At 47.4% G+C, this 24,426-nt stretch overlaps 1 protein-coding gene across 3 annotated transcripts in view; it reads right to left on the bottom strand.

Annotated features, from left to right (window-relative positions):
- Positions 1 to 24,426, bottom strand: part of FUCA2 (alpha-L-fucosidase 2) — a 237,734-nt gene that overhangs the window by 136,080 nt on the left and 77,228 nt on the right. Inside the window, exon 1 of one of the 3 annotated variants that reach the window (XM_063917474.1) lies at positions 19,933 to 19,956. The exons of the other annotated variants lie outside the window; for them this stretch is intronic. The gene's annotated coding sequence lies outside the window, so the exon portion shown is untranslated. Of the gene's footprint in view, positions 1 to 19,932; positions 19,957 to 24,426 lie in introns of those variants that run through there. 3 annotated transcript variants of the gene reach the window in all.

Below are 24,426 nucleotides of genomic sequence, written 5' to 3'. Positions count from 1 at the left end.
ACATAACCAGTGGCGCACCCAGGGGGGGTTTCCGAGTACCTAGAAACCCCCCTCCACTAAAAAAAAAAAAAAAAAAAAAATTTCTTTTTTTCTTTTTAGCTGCATGAGTATTATTAATGACTGTCTAGCGTCCTCTGCAGCCTGCTGTCTTCCTGGTGGCACTTGCAAGTGCAATAAAGGTTTACTTTATTTTAACTATAGTACATATATATCCATGTGCATACATATATACACATGTATATACATACATACATATACATGTGTATATATATATGTGTACTGTATGTGTGTGTACATATATATATATATATATATATATATATATGTATGCATGTTTAATATGCTATGTATATGTGTATATGGGTTCACAACGATCTCCCGGCGGCCGGCCTCCCGGCGACCAGCATACCGGCGCCGGGAGGCCGGCTTACCGACAGTGTGGCGAGCGCAAATGAGCCCATTGCGGGCTCGCCACGCTACGCGCGCCACACTATTGTATTCTTCCTCCAGGGGGGTCGTGGACCCCCACGAGGGAGAATAAGTGTCGGTATGCCGGCGGTCGGGCTCCCAGCGCCGGTATACTGGTCGCCGGGAGCCCGACCGCCGGCATACTGAAGACCACCCGTGTATATGTATGTGTGTGTGTGTGTGTATGTATATATATATACATACACACACACACGCACACACTAGTTTTACGGACCCAGCATATACTGGGTCACCTCAGTCCCCACCCCCGTGATTGGCTCCGCCCAGTTCTGGAAACCTTCCCATGCAAATCCTGCGTTTGCCACTGCATAACACATCAACATCAAGTAACGTGACTTTCAGGTACTAAAGTATTATTACTGTCCCACTTACATGGGTTCTGTAACCCGACCTGTGCACATGGTTTAGGTATGGTGACGTCAGTGAGTTCTCACCCTCAATGGTAGCGTGGCATCTTAACACGGTTATCCCCCTTTGTCTCACTGGGGAGTTCACTACTGACAAAGATGGCACTTGAAGAGGATCTGTGGCTGTGACAATTATTTAACGAAGCAGAGCAGGTGTCAGATAAATCTCTGTTGTCCCGTGGCATTGGATCCCCTTTTCTCATACATCCTAGAGGATGCTGGGGTCCACTTCAGTACCATGGGGTATAGACGGTTCCGCAGGACCATGGGCACTTTAAGACTTTTCCAGAGTGTGAACTGGCTCCTCCCTCTATGCCCCTCCTCCAGACCTCAGTTTAGAAAATGTGCCCAGGCAGACTGGTCGCACTGTAGTGGAGCTCTACTGAGTTTCACTAAAAGACTATATGTTAGGTTTTTTATTTTCAGGGAGACTGCTGGCAACAGTCTCCCTGCTTCGTGGGACTTAGGGGGAAGAAGTAGGAACCAACTTCCTAAAGAGTTTCATGGCTCTACTTCTTGCTGACAGGACACCATTAGCTCCTGAAGGGTACTGCACACTAGCTGTGGCTATGCGCTCACTCCCACAGCACGCCGTCACCCCCCTAACAGAGTCAGAAGACAGAAGATGCGTGAGTATTATTACCGGAGATCTGCCAGAGGGACCTCCGGTCATCGTGATGGCTCAAGGTACCGCGCAGCGAGCAGGAACGCTGCGCGGACATGCTATCCATACCAGTAGCGGATCTTGCCACGGGCAAGCAGGACTTTTGCCCGGGGCGCTGCCTTCCGGAGGGTGCCGGCGCCATCCGGAGGGCGTCGCACCATGGCAAGATCCGCTGCTGCTGTGCCCCCCCGCTGATCGCTCTGTCCCGCTGCCGCTGTCCCTCGCTGCCCCCCGCTGCCCCCCGCTATGAAGGGAACTAGACGCGTAGCATCTAGTTTCCCTTCATGGAGAGGACCTTTACTGTGCGGTGCGCGATGACGTCATCGCGCACCGCACAGCAAAGGTCCTCTCCACGAAGGGAAACTAGACGCGAGCGTCTAGTTTCCCTTCGTGGAGAGGACATTTGTTGTGCGGTGCGCGATGACATCATCGCGCACCGCACATCATTTCACTACTGTACAGGGGGCGAAAAATGACCACGCCCCCTGTATGAAGCCACGCCCCCTTTGCCCGCCCGGGGCGCTGGAAGACGTAGAACCGGCCCTGATCCATACACAGCGCACAGCAGGGTGCGGGTCAACCTGGGCAGCATGAAAACCTACTCTGACTGGCAAAAAGGTAGCATATTGTGCCGTGGCACAATCCTACACCCCCGCCAGTATAAATATTACCTCATGTTTTCTGAGGGGAAATGCGCCATTGCAGGGGGCGGGGCTTTCTCCTCAGTCAGCCAGCGTTGCTCAGCTCCATTTTCTCCAGGCAAGCTGCAGGGGAAGACACGCTGGGCCTCCTCCACCTCTGAATCAAGCATCAGGGTGTATATTAAGGGGGGCAGAGTGAAAAGTGGTGCTTAAATTGTCATATAATAGCGCAAAAGGTCTCTAGATACACAGCAATTTTTTACATTGGCGCTGAGTTGTGAACTGGCAAGTCCCTTGTGTGTCCTTCTGACAGATTTTACTGTGGTTCTGTCCCCTATAATCCCCGGAGTGTCTGTGCTGTGTTTGTGCACGTGTGTGACATGTCTGAGGCAGGGAGCTCTTCCCCTGAGGGAGCCATTTTAGGGACACAGAGTTGTAATGTGGTGGCACTGCCGGCACACCATGAGCCTGAATTTGTGAAAGAATTACGTGATAGTGTGAATCATATCAGTAAGAGATTGGATAAGTCTGAGTCTCATGCAGAAAGTTGGAGAAAATCTGTCGAAGATGTGATTTTTCAGAGTTCTGCTTTTTCATCCACAGGGGACCCCTCTGGGTCACATAAAAGGTCATTTGCACAAGTAGTACAAACTGATACCGATACGGACTTTGACTCCTGTGTCAACACTAGTGACTCCAGGGCAATAGATCCAAAGTTAGCAAAAAACATGCAATACATGATTATTGCTATAAAGGAGGTGTTAGAAGTTACAGAGCCCCCTCCTTTACCACAGGAAAAGGCTTACTTTTATAAAGAAAAGAAAATTAATGTAACTTTTCCTCCTTCGCATGAGCTGAACAGTCTATTTGAGGGTGTCTGGGCAAATCCCGAAAAGAAATTCCAGATTCCCAAAAGAATTCAGGTACTGTAGCTTATCCTTTCCCTGCAGAGGACAGGAAAAAGTGAGAGTCACCCCCTGTTTTGGACAGTGCCCTGTCACGTTTAACAAAAACGGTGATTCTCCCTGCGCCTGGGACGGCTTCACTGAAGGAGCCGGCAGACCGCAAGTTGGAGACTACATTGAAATCTATTTATGTGGCCAATGGGACACTACTCAGACCAACCATTGCCTGTGCGTGGGTGAGTAGTGCTGTTGAAAAGTGGTCAGAAAACTTGTCATCAGACATTGACACAATAGATAGAGACGAGATTCTTCTAAAGTTAGGTCATATCAAGGACGCTGCTGCATACATGCTAGAAGCAATGAAAGATATTGGTCTCTTGGGATCAAGAGCCGCTACCATGGCGATCTCAGCACGAAGGGCGTTGTGGATTCGCCAATGGAATGCTGACACAGATTCCAAAAGGAATATGGAGGCTCTCCCATATAAAGGTGAGGCATTGTTTGGAGATGGGCTAGATGCCTTAGCTTCTGTAGCTACCGCAGGTAAGTCGACATTCTTGCCTAATGCTCCTGCGCCGGCAAAAAAGACACATCACTCTCAGATGCAGTCCTTTCGGCCCAATAAATACAAAAAGGGTAAAGGTTCCCCTTTCTTTTCGGGTAAAGGAAGTGGAAAAGGAACAAAGTCTGCAGCGTCTCCAGGATCGCAGGACCAGAAATCAACCTCTGCTTCTGCCAAATCTTCAGCATGACGCTGGGGCTCCTTTGCGGGAGTCTGCTCCGGTGGGGGCACGTCTAAAACTCTTCTGTCATTTCTGGGTTCAATCTGGCCTTGACCCGTGGATCCTACAAATAGTGTCCCACGTGTACAAACTGGAGTTTCAAGACGTTCCCCCATGCCGATTTTTCAAATCGGCCTTACCAGTTTCGAACACAGACAGGGAGGTAGTTGCAGCAGCAATACAAAAATTGTGTCAGGATCAAGTCATTGTCCTGGATCCCTTGTTACAACAAGGAGAAGGGTTTTATTCAAGCCTCTTTGTAGTTCCGAAGCCGGACGGCTCGGTCAGACCGATTCTAAACCTGAAAACACTGAATCTCTACCTGCAAAGGTTCAAGTTCAAGATGGAATCTCTGAGGGCAGTGATTTCCAGTCTGGAGGAAGGGGACTTCATGGTGTCAGTGGACATAAAAGATGCCTACTTACATGTTCCCATTTATCCTCCACATCAAGCTTATCTCAGATTCGCAGTACAGGATGGCCATTACCAATTTCAGACATTGCCGTTTGAACTCTCCATGGCTCCGAGGGTGTTTACCAAGGTGATGGCAAAGATGATGGTCCTCCTTCGACAGCAAGGAGTCAATATTATTCCTTACCTGGACGATCTCCTGATAAAAGCGAGGTCCAGGGAAAGGTTGGTGCAGAACATTGCACTCTCCCTGTTACGTTCCTGATGCTCAGAACTAGAAAGATGTTGCGAAGTGAGTCCAGAGCACCAGGACGTGACGCTGAAATAGGGAGGAAAGGAATAGCCCCTAGCACCCAACCTCCGTTGTTTTACCCGTGTGGTCAGTTCACGCCTGAGTGACTATGATTTCTTGGGCCCACGGCAGCCGCGTTTGAAGGGCGGATTAGGTCTGCCCAACTCCAATACCCCCAGGTCTTAGAGTGAGACAAAGCGTGAACCGAGACAGGATAATAACAAGGGGACCTCTAACTAAAGCAAACAGAAGCTAGGGGCTACTAACTACCCTAAAACTAAATATATGTGCGGCACGCCGCCAAAGGAAAAGAACAACAAAAGATATCACTGTCCACTCCCCCACACGGCACCGCTGAGTTCCGGGGAGGACAGTGAAAAACGGAAACCTCCGCAAAAACCACCAATACAAAAAGTACCAAAAGGACTAAGCGGCCTAGGCCGCAACACGCGGCAGAAGCCGCTACTCACAAAACCGGGAGAGAACCCCAACAAACGAGAACCCCCAGATGACTGCAACAGGTTCACTTGAACAGGAAGGATTCCCAGGACCGGCTTCAGAACTCCAGGACTCAGGAGCACAGGGAGCAGGATCGACCAGATACAGCTGACCAGGAACAGACGTTACAAGGCAGGAACAGCATACAGGAAGCTATTACCGGCGTCTGTGCCAGGTAGTGAGGGAGAATATAACAGGGAGCCCTCCACTAGCTGCAGCGAAGCTTAATTAGTAATGTCGTGCAGCTGCCCTGCTGCACGACCAGAGCTAACAGGTGTATTGATTGATAGGAAGCAACGGGGAACGCGGTTCATCTGTGGCGTCCCCGTTGCTAAGGGTCCGGCGGCTATGCGCGCACGGCATCCCAGCGTTGCCAGGGACCCGGCGGCTTAGCGCGCACGGCGTCCTGGCGTTGCCAGGGACCCGGCGGCTCAGCGCGCACGGTGTCCTGGCGTTGCTAGGCGCCGGGCGGGCAGGAAGGGAGGTGCGACGGCCGTGAGCGTCGCTCAGAAGCAGAACGAGCGGCGCCGCGGACCGCGGCACCTAACACTCCCTGACAGTGCTTCAACGACACGGTTTGATCATAAATTTTCCAAAGTCGCAGTTTGAACCGACGACAAGATTGTCTTTTCTGGGGATGATACTGGACACAGAAATGCAGAGGGTATTTCTTCCAGTGGAAAAGGCTCTGGAGATCCATAGAATGGTCAAACAAATTCTGAAACAAACAAGAGTGTCGATTCATCAATGCATTTAGTTGTTAGGGAAGATGGTAGCGGCCTACGAGGCCATACAGTTTGGCCGATTCCATGCCAGAGTATTCCAGTGGGACCTGTTGGACAAGTGGTCCAGATCCCATCTACACATGCATCAGAGGATAATTCTGTCATCGAAAGCCAGAATTTCGCTCTTGTGGTGGCTACACAGTTCTCACCTCCTAGAGGGACACAGGTTCGGGATTCAGGACTGGGTCCTAGTAACCATGGATGCAAGTCTCCGAGGCTGGGGAGCAGTCACTGAAGGGGAAAGCTTCCAAGGAAGATGGTCAAGTCAGGAAACTTGTCTTCACATAAATGTTCTGAAGTTAAGAGCCATTTACAATGGCCTTCTACAAGCGGTGCATCTTCTTCAAGATCAGCCCGTAAGGATTCAGTCGGACAATGTAACAGAGGTAGCGTACATAAACCGTCAGGGCGGAACGAAAAGCCGAGCGGCAATGGCAGAGGTGACAAAGATCCTCCTCTGGGCAGAAAGACACACAACAAGTTGCTTATATGCAACGAAACGCGTCGGTGAGACCTGCTGGCTTGTGTTTACTCCCACACTCTTGGAACCTCTGGACCTGGACCAAGTCCCCGTTGAACATTCCTTTGGATACAAGGACCCTCCTACTTACCGTGGAAAGCCAATCATTACCACCCACCGAGGAGCAGCACTCTTGCGGACGCAGATTCGCCTAATTGCCTCGAGATACGTTGGTGGTAACTATTTAATCCACGAATAGGATATTGAACTTTTCCATTTAAGGAGACTATCATAGGAACAGGTCCATGCTTGCTAACAATTTCCAACAGGCTAAACCAGTATTGGGAGTTACACAATTTCTTTTATTTAAGTGTTCTTATGTGGTATTAACCACCATTATGCATTGCATTTTACCTTTATAATAAATTGTGATTTGAATGTGACACACCTTTGTATTTGTGACCATTAAGCGCTAATATCTTTCCCCATTGTAGAAAGACACACAACAGCTCTGTCGGCAATTTTCATTCCAGGAGTGGACAACTGGGAAGCAGACTTCCTCAGCAGACACAATCTCCATCCAGGGGAATGGGGCCTCCACCAAGAAGTCTTCGCAGAGGTGGCAGGTCTTTGGGGAGTTCCTCAAGTAGGCATGATGGCATCTCGTCTCAACAAGAAGCTTCAGAGATATTGTTCCAGGTCGAGAGACCCTCAAGCAATAGCAGTGGATGCACTAGTGACCCAGTGGGTATTTCGGTCGGTTTATGTCTTCCCTCCACTTCCTCTGATACCAAAAGTTTTCAAGATCATAAGAAGAACAAGGGTTCGAGCAATCCTCATTGTCCCAGACTGGCCAAGGAGGGGTTGGTATCCAGATCTTCAGGAGTTGCTCATAGAAGATCCTCTGCCTCTGCCTCTTCGCGAGGACCTGCTGCAGCAGGGGCCGTGCGTGTATCAAGACTTACCGCTGCTACATTTGACGGCATGGCTGTTGAGCGCCGGATCCTAGCCCGAAAGGGTATTCCTAAAGAAGTCATTCCCACTCTTATTCAGGCCTGGAAGGGAGTAACGTCTTGACATTACCACCGTATTTGGAGGAAATATGTGTCTTGGTGTGAAACCAAGAAGGCTCCAACGGAAGAGTTTCAGTTAGGACGTTTTCTCCATTTTCTCCAGGCGGGTGTGGATGCGGGCCTACGATTGGGTTCAATCAAGGTCCAGATTTTCGGCCTTGTCTGTTTTCTTTCAGAAACAATTGGCCTCCCTTCCAGAAGTTCAGACGTTCGTGAAAGGGGTTCTGCACATCCAACCTCCATTTGTGCCTCTGGTGGCACCATGGGACCTTAACGTGGTGTTGCAGTTTCTTCAATCGGATTGGTTTGAACCTCTCCAAGAGATAGAGTTGAAGTTTCTCACTTGGAAAGTGGTCATGCTGTTGGCCTTGGCATTCGCAAGGCGGGTGTCTGAGTTAGGAGCCTTGTCTCACAAGAGCCCTTACTTGATCTTCCATGAAGATAGGGCTGAGTTAAGAACTCGTCAGCAATTTCTGCCTAAAGTGGTTTCTTCTTTCCATATAAACCAACCAATTGTGATGCCAGTGGCTACTGACACCTTCGATGCTTCAAAGTCTCTGGATGTGGTCAGAGCTTTGAGAATTTATGTCACAAGAACAGCTCGAATACGGAAAACAGAGGCTCTGTTTGTCCTGTATGCTCCCAACAAGATTGGGTGTCCTGCTTCTAAGCAGACCATTGCGCGCTGGATCAGAGGTACGATTCAGCACGCTCATTCCACGGCAGGATTGCCGTTACCGACTTCGGTAAAAGCCCATTCTACTAGGAAGGTGGGCTCATCCTGGGCGGCTGCCAGAGGGGTCTCGGCATTACAACTTTGCCGAGCAGCTACTTGGTCAGAGACAAACACGTTTGCTAAGTTTTACAAGTTTGATACCTAGGCCGATGAGGACCTAAAGTTTGGTCAATCGGTGCTGCAGGGTCATCCGCACTCCCCCACCCATACTGGAGCTTTGGTATAAACCCATGGTACTGAAGTGGACCCCAGCATCCTCTAGGACGTGTTAGAAAACAGGATTTTAATACCTACCGGTAAATCCTTTTATCCTAGTCCGTAGAGGATGCTGGGCACCCAACCCAGTGCGTACTTCACCTGCAGTTGTTATTTCATTGTAGTTACACAAGTGTTGCGTTAAAATTATTTTCAGCATGTTGCTGCAATAGTTCATGCCCGTTGGCATGTGTTATGTTGAATGCCATGTTGTGCGGCATGGTTTAAGTGTGTGCTGGCATGAATCTCACCGTTAACTTAAAAGTAAATCCTTTTCTCGAAATGTCCGTTTCCCTGGGCACAGTTCCTATACTGAGGTCTGGAGGAGGGGCATAGAGGGAGGAGCCAGTTCACACTCTGGAAAAGTCTTAAAGTGCCCATGGCTCCTGCGGAACCGTCTATACCCCATGGTACTGAAGTGGACCCCAACATCCTCTACGGACTAGGAGAAAAGGATTTACCGGTAGGTATTAAAATCCTGTTTTAGCCTTTCAAAGAATCACACCTGTGACCTCTCACTGTTTCTGATCAAGTAAACGCCATTAGGTCAGTAGCCCTTTTAAAGTTCCCTGGTAAGGGTGATCTTTGTCCCAAAAGAATCTCTGTTTTCTATAGTGTGACAGAGGATGTATAGTCCTTTGCACAGGCACCCAGTGAGGTTAAGTGTGATGATACTCAGTCTCTCTGATGCTGACAGTGGGGCCTGTCTCTATCACCCCCAAGCAGTTTCTGAGCAACAGATTTGCTGCAGTGGCTAGACTCACGATTCTTGTTGTTTGGCTGTGCTGTGGGCTACCTCTCCCCTGCCGCCGTACACTGGACAGGTCACCGGCGTCGGTAGGTGCTGGGAAGCTGCTCTGAAACTTTACACACTGCCTCACTCTCCCACATGCATCATCTCTCTCCTCAGCCTGGCAGCAGATCTCATTTCCTCTTCCTGCACACCACAGCCAATCAGGTCTCCCTCCTGCATGAGCTTTCCATCAACCAGCCGGGTATGTCCCACCTCCAGTATGTCTCTAAAAGGGTCTAAGGCAGGTAATTAATTCTGGGCTGTCTTTAGCAATCTCACTGCCTTGATTTGTGACACAGGCTATTACACTGTGGGGTATTACATAAGACCAATGGCTGTATGGTGCACCTGCTTTTTTTTCTATGTTGTAGTATAAAGTCTCAGCTAGGTAGCACATCCCATTTTAAGTAGCTAGGGTGTGCTGTCCATTTCCTCTTTTCCCCAGGAGTACATATCCTGGGGCAACGGGGTGAACGCTACAAGTCCCCTTGCACGAGTGGGAATAGCCCCTGTGAGCCGGGATTCCGTCATCGGGATCCTCACCTCCGGGATCCCGACAGCCGGCAAATTGATTGCCTCCCTATTTCCCAATATATTCAACATTATGTGTGTGTATACTAGAGATGAGCGCCGGAAATTTTTCGGGTTTTGTGTTTTGGTTTTGGGTTCGGTTCCGCGGCCGTGTTTTGGGTTCGACCGCGTTTTGGCAAAACCTCACCGAATTTTTTTTTGTCGGATTCGGGTGTGTTTTGGATTCGGGTGTTTTTTTCCAAAAAACCTAAAAAACAGCTTAAATCATAGAATTTGGCGGTCATTTTGATCCCAAAGTATTATTAACCTCAAAAACCATAATTTCCACTCATTTTCAGTCTATTCTGAATACCTCACACCTCACAATATTATTTTTAGTCCTAAAATTTGCACCGAGGTCGCTGTGTGAGTAAGATAAGCGACCCTAGTGGCCGACACAAACACCGGGCCCATCTAGGAGTGGCACTGCAGTGTCACGCAGGATGTCCCTTCCAAAAAACCCTCCCCAAACAGCACATGACGCAAAGAAAAAAAGAGGCGCAATGAGGTAGCTGTGTGAGTAAGATTAGCGACCCTAGTGGCCGACACAAACACCGGGCCCATCTAGGAGTGGCACTGCAGTGTCACGCAGGATGTCCCTTCCAAAAAACCCTCCCCAAACAGCACATGACGCAAAGAAAAAGAAAAGAAAAAAGAGGTGCAAGATGGAATTGTCCTTGGGCCCTCCCACCCACCCTTATGTTGTATAAACAAAACAGGACATGCACACTTTAACCAACCCATCATTTCAGTGACAGGGTCTGCCACACGACTGTGACTGATATGACGGGTTGGTTTGGACCCCCCCCAAAAAAGAAGCAATTAATCTCTCCTTGCACAAACTGGCTCTACAGAGGCAAGATGTCCACCTCATCATCACCCTCCGATATATCACCGTGTACATCCCCCTCCTCACAGATTATCAATTCGTCCCCACTGGAATCCACCATCTCAGCTCCCTGTGTACTTTGTGGAGGCAATTGCTGCTGGTCAATGTCTCCGCGGAGGAATTGATTATAATTCATTTTAATGAACATCATCTTCTCCACATTTTCTGGATGTAACCTCGTACGCCGATTGCTGACAAGGTGAGCGGCGGCACTAAACACTCTTTCGGAGTACACACTTGTGGGAGGGCAACTTAGGTAGAATAAAGCCAGTTTGTGCAAGGGCCTCCAAATTGCCTCTTTTTCCTGCCATTATAAGTACGGACTGTGTGACGTGCCTACTTGGATGCGGTCACTCATATAATCCTCCACCATTCTATCAATGTTGAGAGAATCATATGCAGTGACAGTAGACGACATGTCCGTAATCGTTGTCAGGTCCTTCAGTCCGGACCAGATGTCAGCATCAGCAGTCGCTCCAGACTGCCCTGCATCACCGCCAGCGGGTGGGCTCGGAATTCTGAGCCTTTTCCCCGCACCCCCAGTTGCGGGAGAATGTGAAGGAGGAGATGTTGACAGGTCGCGTTCCGCTTGACTTGACAATTTTGTCACCAGCAGGTCTTTCAACTCCAGCAGACTTGTGTCTGCCGGAAAGAGAGATCCAAGGTAGGCTTTAAATCTAGGATCGAGCACGGTGGCCAAAATGTAGTGCTCTGATTTCAACAGATTGACCACCCGTGAATCCTTGTTAAGCGAATTAAGGGCTCCATCCACAAGTCCCACATGCCTAGCGGAATCGCTCCGTGTTAGCTCCTCCTTCAATGTCTCCAGCTTCTTCTGCAAAAGCCTGATGAGGGGAATGACCTGACTCAGGCTGGCAGTGTCTGAACTGACTTCACGTGTGGCAAGTTCAAAGGGCATCAGAACCTTGCACAACGTTGAAATCATTCTCCACTGCGCTTGAGACAGGTGCATTCCACCTACTATATCATGCTCAATTGTATAGGCTTGAATGGCCTTTTGCTGTTCCTCCAACCTCTGAAGCATATAGAGGGTTGAATTCCACCTCGTTACCACTTCTTGCTTCAGATGATGGCAGGGCAGGTTCAGTAGTTTTTGGTGGTGCTCCAGTCTTCTGTACGTGGTGCCTGTACGCCGAAAGTGTCCCGCAATTCTTCTGGCCACCGACAGCATCTCTTGCACGCCCCTGTCGTTTTTTAAAAAATTCTGCACCACCAAATTCAAGGTATGTGCAAAACATGGGACGTGCTGGAATTTGCCCATATTTAATGCACACACAATATTGCTGGCGTTGTCCGATGCCACAAATCCACAGGAGAGTCCAATTGGGGTAAGCCATTCCGCGATGATCTTCCTCAGTTGCCGTAAGAGGTTTTCAGCTGTGTGCGTATTCTGGAAAGCGGTGATACAAAGCGTAGCCTGCCTAGGAAAGAGTTGGCGTTTGCGAGATGCTGCTACTGGTGCCGCCGCTGCTGTTCTTGCGGCGGGAGTCCATACATCTACCCAGTGGGCTGTCACAGTCATATAGTCCTCAGTCTGCCCTGCTCCACTTGTCCACATGTCCGTGGTTAAGTGGACATTGGGTACAACTGCATTTTTTAGGACACTGGTGAGTCTTTTTCTGACGTCCGTGTACATTCTCGGTATCGCCTGCCTAGAGAAGTGGAACCTAGATGGTATTTGGTAACGGGGGCACACTGCCTCAATAAATTGTCTAGTTCCCTGTGAACTAACGGCGGATACCGGACGCACGTCTAACACCAACATAGTTGTCAAGGCCTCAGTTATCCGCTTTGCAGCAGGATGACTGCTGTGATATTTCATCTTCCTCGCAAAGGACTGTTGAACAGTCAATTGCTTACTGGAAGTAGTACAAGTGGGCTTACGACTTCCCCTCTGGGATGACCATCGACTCCCAGCAGCAACAACAGCAGCGCCAGCAGCAGTAGGCGTTACACGCAAGGATGCATCGGAGAAATCCCAGGCAGGAGAGGACTCGTCAGAATTGCCAGTGACATTGCCTGCAGGACTATTGGCATTCCTGGGGAAGGAGGAAATTGACACTGAGGGAGTTGGTGGGGTGGTTTGCGTGAGCTTGGTTACAAGAGGAAGGGATTTACTGGTCAGTGGACTGCTTCCGCTGTCACCCAAAGTTTTTGAACTTGTCACTGACTTATTATGAATGCGCTGCAGGTGACGTATAAGGGAGGATGTTCCGAGGTGGTTAACGTCCTTACCCCTACTTATTACAGCTTGACAAAGGGAACACACGGCTTGACACCTGTTGTCCGCATTTCTGGTGAAATACTTCCACACCGAAGAGCTGATTTTTTTGGTATTTTCACCAGGCATGTCAACGGCCATATTCCTCCCACGGACAACAGGTGTCTCCCCGGGTGCCTGACTTAAACAAACCACCTCACCATCAGAATCCTCCTGGTCAATTTCCTCCCCAGCGCCAGCAACACCCATATCCTCCTCATCCTGGTGTACTTCAACACTGACATCTTCAATCTGACTATCAGGAACTGGACTGCGGGTGCTCCTTCCATCACTTGCAGGGGGCGTGCAAATGGTGGAAGGCGCATGCTCTTCACGTCCAGTGTTGGGAAGGTCAGGCATCGCAACCGACACAATTGGAGTCGGACTCTCCTTGTGGATTTGGGATTTCGAAGAACGCACAGTTCTTTGCGGTGCTACTGCTTTTGCCAGCTTTAGTCTTTTCATTTTTCTAGCGAGAGGCTGAGTGCTTCCATCCTCATGTGAAGCTGAACCACTAGCCATGAACATAGGCCAGGGCCTCAGCCGTTCCTTGCCACTCCGTGTGGTAAATGGCATATTGGCAAGTTTACGCTTCTCCTCCGACAATTTTATTTTAGGTTTTGGAGTCCTTTTTTTACTGATATTTGGTGTTTTGGATTTGACATGCTCTGTACTATGACATTGGGCATCGGCCTTGGCAGACGACGTTGCTGGCATTTCATCGTCTCGGCCATGACTAGTGGCAGCAGCTTCAGCACGAGGTGGAAGTGGATCTTGATCTTTCCCTAATTTTGGAACCTCAACATTTTTGTTCTCCATATTTTAATAGGCACAACTAAAAGGCACCTCAGGTAAACAATGGAGATGGATGGATTGGATACTAGTATACAATTATGGACGGGCTGCCGAGTGCCGACACAGAGGTAGCCACAGCCGTGAACTACCGCACTGTACTGTGTCTGCTGCTAATATATAGACTGGTTGATAAAGAGATAGTATACTCGTAACTAGTATGTATGTATAAAGAAAGAAAAAAAAACCACGGTTAGGTGGTATATACAATTATGGACGGGCTGCCGAGTGCCGACACAGAGGTAGCCACAGCCGTGAACTACCGCACTGTACTGTGTCTGCTGCTAATATAGACTGGTTGATAAAGAGATAGTATACTCATAACTAGTATGTATGTATAAAGAAAGAAAAAAAAACCACGGTTAGGTGGTATATACAATTATGGACGGGCTGCCGAGTGCCGACACAGAGGTAGCCACAGCCGTGAACTACCGCACTGTACTGTGTCTGCTGCTAATATAGACTGGTTGATAAAGAGATAGTATACTCGTAACTAGTATGTATGTATAAAGAAAGAAAAAAAAATCACGGTTAGGTGGTATATACAATTATGGACGGGCTGCCGAGTGCCGACACAGAGGTAGCCACAGCCGTGAACTACCGCACTGTACTGTGTCTGCTGCTAATATAGACTGGTTGATAAAGAGATAGTATACTCGTAACTAGTATGACTATAAAGAAAGAAAAAAAAAACCACGGTTAGGTGGTATATACAATTATGGACGGGCTGCCGAGTGCCGACACAGAGGTAGCCACAGCCGTGAACTACCGCACTGTACTGTGTCTGCTGCTAATATATAGACTGGTTGATAAAGAGATAGTATACTCGTAACTAGTATGTATGTATAAAGAAAGAAAAAAAAACCACGGTTAGGTGGTATATACAATTATGGACGGGCTGCCGAGTGCCGACACAGAGGTAGCCACAGCCGTGAACTACCGCACTGTACTGTGTCTGCTGCTAATATAGACTGGTTGATAAAGAGATAGTATACTCGTAACTAGTATGTATGTATAAAGAAAGAAAAAAAAACCACGGTTAGGTGGTATATACAATTATGGACGGGCTGCCGAGTGCCGACACAGAGGTAGCCACAGCCGTGAACTACCGCACTGTACTGTGTCTGCTGCTAATATAGACTGGTTGATAAAGAGATAGTATACTCGTAACTAGTATGACTATAAAGAAAGAAAAAAAAACCACGGTTAGGTGGTATATACAATTATGGACGGGCTGCCGAGTGCCGACACAGAGGTAGCCACAGCCGTGAACTACCGCACTGTACTGTGTCTGCTGCTAATATAGACTGGTTGATAAAGAGATAGTATACTACTAATATTATATATACTGGTGGTCAGGTCACTGGTCACTAGTCACACTGGCAGTGGCACTCCTGCAGCAAAAGTGTGCACTGTTTAATTTTAATATAATATTATGTACTCCTGGCTCCTGCTATAACCTATAACTGGCACTGCAGTGCTCCCCAGTCTCCCCCACATTATAAGCTGTGTGAGCTGAGCACAGTCAGATATATATATACATTGATGCAGCACACTGGGCTGAGCAGTGCACACAGATATGGTATGTGACTGAGTCACTGTGTGTATCGTTTTTTTCAGGCAGAGAACAGATATATTAAATAAAACAAACAACTGCACTGTCTGGTGGTCACTGTGGTCGTCAGTCACTAAACTCTGCACTCTCTTCTACAGTATCACAGCCTCAGGTCAATCTCTCTCTCTCTCTCTCAACCCTAATCTAAATGGAGAGGACGCCAGCCACGTCCTCTCCCTATCAATCTCAATGCACGTGTGAAAATGGCGGCGACGCGCGGCTCCTTATATAGAATCCGAGTCTCGCGATAGAATCCGAGCCTCGCGAGAATCCGACAGCGTCATGATGACGTTCGGGCGCGCTCGGGTTAACCGAGCAAGGCGGGAAGATCCGAGTCGCTCGGACCCGTGAAAAAAAACATGAAGTTCGTGCGGGTTCGGATTCAGAGAAACCGAACCCGCTCATCTCTAGTGTATACACACCTGAAGGCTAGAGACTTCCTTCAGTTATTACATTTCTTTTAAGACCAATTGTTGTATGGTGCACCTGCTCTCATTTTCTATGCTAAAGTATAATTGATGTCAGTACAAGCCATGTTTTTAGGACAGTGGTGTATTGTAGCATTATTAACACAAGAGAAGTTTGCAGTGGGATGTGGTTACTTCCTGTGCATCAGACTCTGATGCTTTTTAATTAGTTGAGTTGCTTTTAGCTTTGCTTCAGTGTTCTCTTTAACTAACCAGGAATAATGGCAGATTCCTCCTTGAATGAGGAAAGTGGGTGCCTAACAGAGGCCTTTGACAGCTGCGTACTCGAGACAACAACATGGGCATCCATGGTAAAGCAACTAGCAAGGACACCAGCCAAGCCACAGCTGAGATCAGAGATGTCCTCTCCATTTCTTCATTCTGACTTTGCCTTCCAGGATCTCTTCACCAGAGCTAGATCCAAAAGTGACACCTCTTCGTTTGTACAAGTCAGACTACTCCGAGTTAGAGTTACCGGATCAGGTAAACACACATTGTGTTATGTAGTCGTTTGTGCAATCAGATTGCAATGCATATTTTAGATAATTACATTATCCATAGATTTCATTTTGCTGAGATGCAGAATTCCAAATATCACAACATAAATTAAATGAATTGTCTAATTTGTAGGTAATTAATTTATAATGTTACAGTATATCATTCTAGAACCTTATACTTTGCACTGTGCCAAGTCTCCAATCTGTGCACAATAAACTGTCCCAATTACAATAATACATATTAATATAATTTGCATCATATTTCCTGATTTTAAATCAGAAGCAACTTTAAGGGATTTTAAATGAATGAATTAAAACCAAATGCTTAAATTCATTTGATTTTGAAAATAAAGAAAAATAATAAAACTCTGATATATAGATAACGTTAGTTATGGCTAGTTGCATCAATTCCATGGCAACAATGAAATATACAAATATGACCTCCCCAATTTACAAAAGGGTAGAAATTTAATGTATGATTAATTTACCGCAATATGAAAAGTCAGTTATTAGCATAAGTCAGAATGGGTGTATGTCCTAGGAGACCTAATGACATCCTAGTCACCTGACTGCCTATACTGACTATGGGGCCAATTTATCATTGGGATTTGCTCTGAAACTCAAGCAAAGATTACTGTTTCTGCTTGATTATCTAAACTATATTTATTGGAAACATGTATGAAAGCTGTAACGCATCACAATGATCACCTATAATGAATCACGTGTTAAATACCCACAGAAAATCACGGTCCTCATAGATCATTTCACCATGCTCTATAAAGCTTGCACCATCTTCAGATGGCATTAGCCATGGTAGCCTATGGGCTTACTTTTGGCCAGAGAGTGTACTTTGGCATCCTTTCCGGCAGACATATGCCAATGATCATGCATACGCTGTAGTTGAGCTGGATCCAAACTTGGTAGCCCAGATTTATCGAGCCTTGGACAGTGATAAATTGCTCAGTGATAAAGTACCAACCAACCAGCTCCTATCTATCATGTTACAGGCTGTGTTTGAAAAATGACAGTTAGGAGCTGATTGGTTGGTACTTTATCACCATGCTATTTATCACTCTCCAAGGCTTCATAAATCTGGTCCCTGATTTTGATAAATTGCCCAGAAAATCTATCTGTTATTGCTACGAATAATGTCTATAACAGATTAAACTCACCAGGGGAAAATGGCATTATGTCTTAAGTACATCTAGCACATTTCCAGTCAGATGTCCCCCATACTGTAGATGTGAGCCAGATGGCTCTCTAAGTAACTTAGCATCACTTTCCCCTATTACACTTGCTTATAGCACATGTTTGTCAGTGGAACAGGCTTTTCTTACAAAGCACTATTGATATTCTGCTATATTGTACATATTACTTCTTGGAATCTTTTCATGTATTTATGTTTTGGGGTTTATTCTGCTTTTTGTGTTCCATTTGAAGAAACACACAAATATGAACCAAGCCCTATGTATAGCTATACCCATTCATGTTATGTTTCCTAATATTATAAATGAATTAGGTTATACAAAAGTTCAGGTTTTCTTGCACTAGTTTCAGTAACTAAAGAGGTATCCGGTCTCTAGATCGACCACACTTAGGTCGACAGTCATTAGGTCGACCACTATTGGTCGACATGTATTAGGTCAACATGGTCTATATGTCGACATGGTCACTAGGTCGAAATGTACTAGGTCGACATGGGAAAAGGTGGACATGAGTTTTTCACAATTTTTTAATTTTTTGAACTTTTTCATACTTTACGATCCACATGGACTACGATTGGGAATAGTAACCTGTGCCGAGCGCAGCGGTAGCTGAGCGAGGCACCGTGCCCGAAGCACGGTGAGCCATGCGAGGGGACACGGTGCAGTAAGTGTGATTCCCGGTCACTTTATGACGAAAACACCATTTAAAAAAAACAACAACTGATGTCGACCTTTTTCCACGTCGACCTTGTTCATGATGACCTATTTCAGGTGTCGACCTAGTCACTGTTGACCAACAGTGGTCGACCTAATGACTGTCGACCTAAGTGTGGTCGACCTTATGATTCACACCCAACTAAAGCTTAGCTGTCCTGTTTCAGAGTCAGTTATCTGGGATGTCGTGGTTGTTGGTTTAGGATATCACTATGAAAACATGTCTACAAACTGGTTTTATAATATCACAATATGAAAGTTACAGTCCCACAATATCTCAAAGACATAAGTGATTACTGTAATCTGAGGCAATGAGGGCCATGATCAGTTTCCTTTGTAGCACGTATGGGGTTTAGGGGTTAATTTTCACCATTACACATTCCAAATAGCGGGCCAGATGCATCATTGCTTGGAAAGTGATAAAATGGAGAGTGAAAAAGTACCAGCCAATCAGCTCCTAACTGCCATTTTTCAAACATAGCTTGTGACATGGCAGTTAGGACCTGATTGGCTGGCACTTTTTCACTCTCCATTTTATCACTTTTCAAGCGATGATGCATCTAGCCCAGCATCTTTAGTGATACGTAGGATGTAATGGGTGATCTTTGAATAATTATAGAAATCTCTTTCAGTCAACCTACTAACATTGTACAGACCTTTCAAAGCAGAGATTATGTGTAGAAATTAGTGTGTGGGTTGGAAAGTAAAAATACTGTAAATCTTTGCTATACAGTACATGCAGTATAAATGGCACAGTCAGAAATGTATGGAAAGTACTTAGCATCAAGCTACAGTAGTTTAAATCTTTCCTATGGGCAGGAGGGAGTAGTTCCTTTTTTTGTACGATTCTTATGGGTCAAACGGAAAACATTTTTGGTGAGAGGGTCGTTACAATATTTTGTAAGTGGCAAAGAGATCAGACATTATTCAGATTGTCTACCGTGTCACCATGGGGTCTAGTCACAGTAGCGGATCTTGCCACGGGCAAGCAGGACTTTTGCCCGGGGCGCCGCCTTCCGGAGGGCGCCGCACCATGGCAAGATCCGCTACTGTGTCCCCCGCTGTGTCCCGCTGGTCCCCCGCTGTGTAGGGAACTAGATGCTATGCGTCTAGTTTCCCTTCGTGGAGAGGACCTTTGCTGTGCGATGCGCAATGACATCATCGTGCACCGCACAGCATTGTGGGACTGACAGACGCTATGGGTCATATTTGACCTCTAGTGTCTGTGTATGCTGTGCTATGGGAGAGACATCATGACGTCTCTCCCATAGATCCGAGGAGAGGAGCGGCGCCGGCGGAGGTCTGCAGTGGTCAGGAGCGGGGATTGTAAGTATTTTTTGTGTGTAAGCGGCGCTACGCTACAGGGGGCACAAATGGGGGCACAACTCTACAGGGGGCGTAACTGACCACGCCCCCTGTATGAAGCCACACCCCTATTCTCCGCCCGGGGCGGCCCTGTCTATTCATGAAGCAGTGTAAAGAGTGGAGAAGTGAGCCAGTGCATTATATAAAATTATACATAGCAACTGATTGGTTGCCATTGATAACATCTCCTCCGGCTCACTTCTCCACTCTTTTCACTGCTTCATGAATAGACCACCATGCCTTCATCCTCCTCTTCTACCATCCAATTAAAATTGGTCAAACTTACCCAAGTGGGCACAGTGTCTAATTTCTCGCAACAATTGTCAGCACCTCTAGCTCCTCATTCTGGATCAAACAAAGAATAACTTTATCCAGTTGAGTGGTGAAAGGCAGTGCACAGCAAGAAAAATCTAAAATAACATGAAATACTCTTGAAAATCCTTAGAAATATAGAGAATTTATAAAAAAAAAACGACTGAGAAGGGGAAGTTATTGTTGCTGATTCTGAGTCACATGCAAAAGTGTATGCAGCGAAGTATATTGGCGGTAGCCTACATGTGAGTTTATGTAAATGGCCTACAAACTTCTCGTGTACAGTAGTGTAGCAAAATGTGCAAGGACACACACTTTTGGCACTCGTGCACACTGTAATACTGATTAGTGAGTACTTAAAAAAAATTGTAACAGGTCTATGGGGGTGATTGAGATCTGATCGCTGCTCTGCATTTTCGCACAGTGGGCAATCAGATCTGAATTGCGCATGCGTATGCACCGCACTGTGCCGGCGCGTCACACAACAGCAACAGGCATCGGAGTCCTAGCGATGGGATGGTGCAAAAAATCAGAACGCACAGGAGTTCACAAGGTGATTGACAGGCAGAGGCCGTTTGCTGGTGACAACTTACTGTTTTCCGGGAGTTTCTGGAAAAACGCAGGCGGACTCAGGTGTTTTGAGGGAGGGTGTATGACGTCCGCTCCAGCCCCAATCAGCAGGATTCAATAGCACAGGAAGAGTAAGTCCTGGGCTGCGCAGAGACTGCACAAACTGATTTTTGTGCAGCTCTGCAACAGAAGCAATCGCACACTTGTATAGCGCTTTTCCCCTCCCCCTGAAGGCGATGACTATCTGATCGCAGGGCAGCAAAAAACCCAGCCCAGCGATCAGATCTGAATTAGGCCCTTTGACAGATAAAGTTCTCTTTCTGATCACAGTCTCCTATACCTGCGTCTGTGCATCTGTGAACGCAGCCACTTGCATTGACATGCCCGTGACACTCCCTTAATATGCCCACTCAGTGGCCCAGTTTTGCATGCACTAATATCCACTTATCAGTCATTGCCAAGAATTGGCCAGCATTTTGCCACCTTTCTAAATCGTTCTGAATCAATCAACTACGTGCATACACTAGTGCATCGTATTGGTTTTCAAAGATTTTTACACATGCACACTTGCAAATAAATGCTTAACAACATAAGCTTTGGCACTGCTTACGGATTATAGTGCAGCTGTGAATCAGTTGGCAGCCCAGTATATGCATGAATATATGAACTAAAGCATTATTATTTCTCTAACGTCCTAGTGGATGCTGGGGACTCCGTCAGGACCATGGGGATTAGCGGCTCCGCAGGAGACAGGGCACAAAAATAAAGCTTTAGGATCAGGTGGTGTGCACTGGCTCCTCCCCCTATGACCCTCCTCCAAGCCTCAGTTAGGTTTTTGTGCCCGTCCGAGCAGGGTGCAATCTAGGTGGCTCTCCTAAAGAGCTGCTTAGAAAAAGTTTTTAGGTTTTTTATTTTCAGTGAGTCCTGCTGGCAACAGGCTCACTGCATCGAGGGACTTAGGGGAGAGAAGTGAACTCACCTGCGTGCAGGATGGATTGGCTTCTTAGGCTACTGGACACCATTAGCTCCAGAGGGAGTCGGAACACAGGTCTCACCCTGGGGTTCGTCCCGGAGCCGCGCCGCCGACCCCCCTTGCAGATGCCGAAGATGGAAGAGGTCCAGAAGCAGGCGGCAGAAGACTCTTCAGTCTTCCTGAGGTAGCGCACAGCACTGCAGCTGTGCGCCATTGTTGTCAGCACACTTCACACAGCGGTCACGGAGGGTGCAGGGCGTTGGGGGGGCGCCCTGGGCAGCAATATATAATACCTTTTTATGGCTAAAAATACATCACATATAGCCCTTTGAGGCTATATGGATGTATTTAACCCCTGCCAGATCTCACAGATTCCGGAGAAGAGCCCGCCGAAATAGGGGGCGGGGCTTATTCTCCTCAGCACACAGCGCCATTTTCCTGCTCAGCTCCGCTGTGAGGAAGGCTCCCAGGACTCTCCCCTGCACTGCACTACAGACACAGGGTAAAACAGAGAGGGGGGGCACTTTTTTTGGCGATATTAATATATTTAAGCTGCTATAAGGATACAACACTTATATAGGGTTGTTCCCATATATATTATAGCGCTTGGGTGTGTGCTGGCAAACTCTCCCTCTGTCTCCCCAAAGGGCTAGTGGGGTCCTGTCTTCAATAGAGCATTCCCTGTGTGTCTGCTGTGTGTCGGTACGTGTGTGTCGACATGTATGAGGACGATGTTGGTGTGGAGGCAGAGCAATTGCCGATAATGGTGATGTCACCCCCTAGGGAGTCGACACCGGAATGGATGGCTTTGTTTATGGAATTACGTGATAATGTCAGCACATTACAAAAATCAGTTGACGACATGAGACGGCCGTCAAACCAGTTGGTACCTGCCCAGGCGTCTCAGACACCGTCAGGGGCTGTAAAACGCCCTTTACCTCAGTCGGTCGATACAGACCCAGACACGGACACTGAATCTAGTGTCGACGGTGAGGAAACAAAGGTATTTTCCAGTAGGGCCACACGTTATATGATCACGGCAATGAAGGAGACTTTGCATATCTCTGATACTACAAGTACCACAAAAAGGGGTATTATGTGGGGGGTGAAAAAACTACCTGTAGTTTTTCCTGAATCAGAGGAATTGAATGATGTATGTGATGAAGCGTGGGTTAACCCAGATAGAAAAGGGCTAATTTCTAAAAAGTTATTGGCATTATACCCTTTCCCGCCAGAGGTTAGGGCGCGCTGGGAAACACCCCCTAAGGTGGATAAGGCGCTCACACGCTTATCAAAACAAGTGGCGTTATCGTCTCCTGATACGGCCGCCCTCAAGGATCCAGCTGATAGGAGGCTGGAAACTACTCTAAAAAGTATATACACACATACTGGTGTTATACTGCGACCAGCCATCGCCTCAGCCTGGATGTGCAGTGCTGGAGTGGTCTGGTCGGATTCCCTGACTGAAAATATTGATACCCTGGATAGGGACAGTATTTTACAGACTTTAGAGCAATTAAAGGATGCTTTTCTTTATATGCGAGATGCTCAGAGGGATATTTGCACTCTGGCATCGAGAGTAAGTGCGATGTCCATATCTGCCAGAAGAAGTTTATGGACACGACAGTGGTCAGGTGATGCGGATTCCAAACGGCATATGGAAGTATTGCCGTATAAAGGGGAGGAATTATTTGGCGTCGGTCTATCGGATTTGGTGGCCACGGCAACTGCCGGGAAATCCACTTTTTTACCTCAGACCCCCTCCCAACAGAAAAAGACACCGTCTTTTCAACCGCAGTCCTTTCGGTCCTATAAGAACAAGCGGGCAAAAGGACAGTCATATCTGCCCCGAGGCAGAGGAAAGGGTAAGAGAGGGCAGCAAGCAGCCCCTTCCCAGGAACAGAAGCCCTCCGCGGGTTCTGCAAAGCCCTCAGCATGACGCTGGGGCTTTACAAGCGGACTCAGGAGCGGTGGGGGGTCGACTCAAGAATTTCAGCGCGCAGTGGGCTTGCTCACAGGTGGACCCCTGGATCCTGCAGGTAGTATCTCAGGGTTACAGGTTGGAATTCGAGAAGTCTCCCCCTCGCCGGTTCCTAAAGTCTGCTTTGCCAACGTCTCCCTCAGACAGGGCGACGGTATTGGAAGCCATTCACAAGCTGTTTTCTCAGCAGGTGATAGTCAAGGTACCCCTCCTACAACAGGGAAAGGGGTATTACTCCACGCTATTTGTGGTACCGAAGCCGGACGGCTCGGTAAGACCTACTCTAAATCTGAAATCTTTGAACCTGTACATACAAAAATTCAAGTTCAAGATGGAATCACTCAGAGCAGTGATAGCGAATCTGGAAGGAGGGGACTTTATGGTGTCCCTGGACATAAAAGATGCTTACCTGCATGTCCCAATTTGCCCTTCACATCAAGGGTACCTCAGGTTCGTGGTGCAAAACTGTCATTATCAGTTTCAGACGCTGCCGTTTGGATTGTCCACGGCACCTCGGGTCTTTACCAAGGTAATGGCCGAAATGATGATTCTTCTGCGAAGAAGAGGCGTATTAATTATCCCTTACTTGGACGATCTCCTGATAAGGGCAAGGTCCAGAGAACAGCTGGAGGACGGAGTAGCACTAACCCAAGTAGTGCTGCAACAACACGGGTGGATTCTGAATTTCCCAAAATCTCAGTTGACCCCGACAACACGTCTGCTGTTCCTGGGAATGATTCTGGACACGGTTCAGAAAAAGGTGTTTCTTCCGGAGGAGAAAGCCAAGGAGTTATCCGAACTTGTCAGGAACCTCCTAAAACCAGGAAAAGTGTCTGTGCATCAATGCACAAGAGTCCTGGGAAAGATGGTGGCTTCTTACGAAGCAATCCCATTCGGCAGATTCCACGCACAAACTTTTCAGTGGGATCTGCTGGACAAATGGT

The sequence above is a fragment of the Pseudophryne corroboree genome, chromosome 4 (assembly GCF_028390025.1).
Source record: "Pseudophryne corroboree isolate aPseCor3 chromosome 4, aPseCor3.hap2, whole genome shotgun sequence".
In the NCBI taxonomy this organism is placed as follows: Eukaryota; Metazoa; Chordata; class Amphibia; order Anura; family Myobatrachidae; genus Pseudophryne; species Pseudophryne corroboree.
Note: the sequence above shows the minus strand (reverse complement) of the source record. Positions and strands in the feature narration are given on the sequence as shown.